The 4,500-nt window shown below is 52.6% G+C and overlaps 1 pseudogene; it reads right to left on the bottom strand.

The window, feature by feature from the left end:
- Positions 1 to 1,911: 1,911 nt before the first annotated feature.
- On the bottom strand, positions 1,912 to 3,123 carry LOC119334140 (annotated as a pseudogene).
- Between the last annotated feature and the right edge of the window lie 1,377 nt (positions 3,124 to 4,500).

Here is a 4,500-nt window from a genome sequence, read left to right as displayed (position 1 = left end):
TCGGAAAAGATCGCAACTTCTCTAACAAGGCGCTAAGACTCCTGCCCCACGATGGGCGCCAACTGTCGTGGTTCTAACTCTGACAGTGATGTAGGGGGGTGTGTATGGAGAGGCTAGATCTCAGCTATGGAGAAGTTGTAAGCACACGAGGATTACGAGTTCAGGCCCTTCTCGGAGGAAGTAATAACCCTACGTCTCGGTGCCCGGAGGCGGTCGATTGGATTATGCGTGTGTGTGGATAACAGGGGTGCGAACCCTTCATACTGAGGAGGGGGTGGCTTATATAGAGTTCGCCGGCCCTTCTCCTGCCCTCAGTAATGCAGGGTTTAAGGTACATTTAAGGTTGGGCGTTACTGGTAACGCCCCTAATAAAGTGCTATAACGACCATAAATACTACTTAATATCCGTCCGTTTGCCTACGGAGTGACTTCAGATCTCCTGGCGCTCGAGTGGCTAGCTTCATGGTCGAGTGATAGCGTCTTGGTCGAGTGTCTTGAACCTGTCGAGTGGGATACCTTCAAGTCGATTGAAAGGTGACTTCTTCTAGGGATGTCCTTGGGTAGGGCTCTTTGGACGGGTCCGTGCCCCTACCCTAGGAACATAGCTTCATCAGGCAGTTCACCATTTGCAATCTTATTCATCCGTGATGACCGATTAACAACATTGATATCATTCAAAGATCCAGACATTCCAAAAAAGCATGCCAAATCCAAGTCTCTTGATTGGCCACCGCTTTAAGGATTATAGTGGAACCCTTTTTTTGTCGTGGAATTGCCCATGCCATGCCTTAGGACAGTTCTTCCAACTCCAATGCATGCAATCTATTGAGCCAAGCATACCTGGGAACCCACGAGATTAGTTCATCTCCAAAAGCCTTGCACAGTCTTCAGCTTTGGGAAATCTCAAATACTCCAGGCCAAACACTTGCACAATTCCGACTGCGAAGCGCTTGACACACATGATGGCTTGACTCTCACCCATGGCCAAGTGGCCATCAACTAGATCAGCTGGAATATTGTATGCCAACATACGCAAAGCGGCTGTCTTATGAAAGGTGCTATGCCCGAGCTCTCCTGCGACATTCCTCCTTTGCTGAAAAAACCGATCATGGCTCGCTAGTTTCTCTGCAATGCGCCTGAACAACTCGGTGCTCATCCTAAACCGGCGCCGGAAGTACGACTCGGGGTACACGGGATTATCCTCAAAATAGCGCCTCATCAATCCGTTGTCGGCATCGATCTTATCCCTCCAAATTTTCTGCCGACCCATAACCGAACCACCGCGCTTCGATTTTTTATTGATGTGCATAGCTAGGATCATTGCAAGGTCCTCCTCTTCAATATCAAATTCTTCTTTGAAAGAATCATATGACGAACTCATCTATAATGTTGAATTTAAACTAGTATGTAAAAACTACAGACAACATGCACCAAATTCATGTAAAAAAAGTGAAGTTGAAGCAATACATACCTTGCAAGCGCTTTATCGAACACCTTGTGGGCGCCAAGCGGCAGTGGGCGGCCGGGCGCTATTCGTCGGAGGAATGGCACGCGCGAGGGGCGGCAGCGACTAGAGGGAGACGAAGGAAGGAGCGGCGGCGCAGGGATAGGCCGGGGAAACGCCGGAATGGTGCGGGCGGCGGCGCCAGCGCTTGGATTGGGGTAGGTGGAAGTCGCGATGAGCGCTCGAGTGTGCAGCGTGCGGGAGCGGGCGCAGCAAATAAACGGCGTGCGATGTCGTTTCGGCCGGCGCGCTGAACTACTTATGCCGCGCGCGGTTTTAGCGCCTCCGCTGGAGCTTCCGGAGCGGTTGCGCGCGCGCAAAAAACCCAAATTTTCCAGCGCGGCTGTTGGAGATGCTCTAAGTTTGTCTAATTTTCTTGGGTCCCTGATTTTAACATGGCTTGCTACCTAATTGGGCCGTCTTAAACCGAGGAGCGCGTGCTCGCGCATTAGCAAAGCAAGCTGAAAGAGATAAATACACTTGTGGTCACTGAAGTTGAGGCCAAAGCACACTACGGTCACTGAACTTCAGAATACACTTAATACGGTTATCGAATACGAGTTGTGGTGATTATACGGTCACTGGCAAACCGTAGACTTCCGTATTTTATCTGGTTGACCGGTCAACTGTTCTGTGTGGCAATCTTTGACTGGTCCTGCGCTCTCTCTACCACGTGGGTCCTGCATGTCAGTCGGACAGAAGAAATAAATAAAGCAAACGTGTTGCGGTGAGACCGATCGTGTACGTACTTGAGAGCAAGCCCTTCTCTATTGCCGCCGTCGCCGATGGTTATGTACATTGGGCCCCGGCCGTCGGCCTCGTTGTCGTAGATCCTCGTCTGTTTCATCCATCAGCCAGAAAATTAGTTTCTCTTGCAGTTCATTGATGGAGCAACAATATAGATAATCAACTAACTATAAAAGGCTGGCTTACGAATCGCTCGTAGGCATGGGCGTGGCCAGAGAAGACGACGTCGACGCTAGCCTCGTAGAGGAGCGTCTCCATGGCGTCGCGCATCGCCTCGCCACCCCCCTGGTGGGCCTGGTTGGTGTTGTACCACGGCGCGTGCAGCAGCACCAGCAGCCACGGCGTCCTCCGCCGGTCCACGCCGGCGATGTCCCGCTCCAGCCACGCCTACTGCTCCGACCCTTGCTAGAATTCGGTGTAGGAGCCGAGCATCACGACGTGCGCCGCGCCGCCGGCCACGTCGAACTAGTAGTAGAGGTTGGAACTTGGAGGGCGAGCGAGCCGCGAGCCGCTCTCCTCGTGCGGCATGCGCCACCGCGCGTTGTACGCCTTGAAGGGCGCGAACCCGACGACGGGCAGCACCTTCCTATCGTGGTTGCTCTACGTCACCGTCCACGGCCGCGCGCTCGCCAGCGGCTGCACCAGCCGCCCGAACGAGTCCGACAGCGGCTGCTGCGTGTCCGCGTACCACAGGTCGCCCGGGAGCAGCAGCATGTCGTAGTCCGCGCCGCCGATGTGCGCCAGCGTCGACGCGGTCCAGCGGGTCTGGCCGAGGTCGCCGGTGACGACGAGCTCGACGCCCGAGGGGTCCGGAGGGTGAGCTCGTCGCCAGCCTTGCCGCACCGGTAGTGGTAGGTCGTGCCGGGCGCCATTGCGTTTGCTTTATTTATTTCTTCTGCCCAACTGACATGTGGGACCCACGTGGTAGAGAGAGTGTGACCAGTCAAAGATTGCCACACACACGAGTTGACCATCAACTAGACAAAATACGGAAGTTTACGGTTGATCAGTGACCGTATAATCATCACAATTTGTATTCAATGATCGTATTGAGCGTATTCTGAAGTTCGGTGACCGTAGTGTGCTTTGACCTCAACTTCAGTGACCATGAATATATTTATCTTCAAGCTGAAATGATAAGCAGGTTTGCAACGAAATTTTAGCTGAAACTTTCTAAAAGAGTTAAATACATGTGCCTTAACTTGTACGGCATGGTCAGTTTGATACCTAAATTTAAAAAATACATGAAATAGTTGCTATAACTTGGAGTATTTAACCAAAAACTATCACATTTCACGGAAACATGACAGAAAACTATCACTTTACGATTTTGTGCGGAAAACTATCACTTTTGTCCTAATCCGTGGCAAAAAACTATTAAGTCTCGAAACCGGTCGCTTCACCCGCGCTAAGCACCAAACTAACCAGCCGGTCCCACGTTTCAGGCGCCACGGTGGCCAACCGATGCCCGCCGCACGTTAACGGCGCGTCCGCGGTTGGAAACAGCGTCGTCAGAGGATCAGCATCAAATGGCCAGTCCCACATTTTGGTGCATTGAACGCAAACTGACAAACGCCGTTTTCGACCGCGGACGCACCGTTAACACGCGGCGGGCGTCGGTTGGCCACCGTGGCACCTGAAACGTGGGACCGGCTGGTCAGTTTGCTATTTAGCGCGGGCGAAGCGACCGGTTTCGAGACTTGGTAGTTTTTTGCCACGGATTAGGACAAAAGTGGTAGTTTTCCGCACAAAATCGTAAAGTGGTAGTTTTGTGTCACGTTTGTGTGAAATGTGGTAGTTTTTGCTTAAATACTCCTATAACTTGGCACGGTGCATCCATCTGTTGATCTGTGTGCATGTAGGCTTTTGGTCTAGCTGAGTCTACTCCTCCTTGTGGTCGTCGCCGTGGTGTGTCCCTGAGCACGAGTGGCATGGTGCACTGCAGCAGCTGTTGCAAACGACGACGACGACATCGAAGGACTCCACTCGACGGCCTTCTCACTGCCCTCAGGGCGCTCCACCTCACATCCCTTGCCCCGCGACCACCGAGGCGCAGCGCCACACCACCTCGGCACATTGCTTGACGCGCCGGGGCCGGGCCATGCCAGACTCCTCGGCGAACACGCGCAGAAAGGCCAGCACTGTTGAAGTTAATTAGGATTTAGATTTGATGGAATTAATCACGATTTAGCTGTCCTGTCCGACACGTGTGTGTTTGTGCAGCAGAGAATCGATCACTAGCTTCAGTT

The sequence above is a fragment of the Triticum dicoccoides genome, chromosome 7A (assembly GCF_002162155.2).
Source record: "Triticum dicoccoides isolate Atlit2015 ecotype Zavitan chromosome 7A, WEW_v2.0, whole genome shotgun sequence".
NCBI lineage: Eukaryota > Viridiplantae > Streptophyta > Magnoliopsida > Poales > Poaceae > Triticum > Triticum dicoccoides.
Note: the sequence above shows the minus strand (reverse complement) of the source record. Positions and strands in the feature narration are given on the sequence as shown.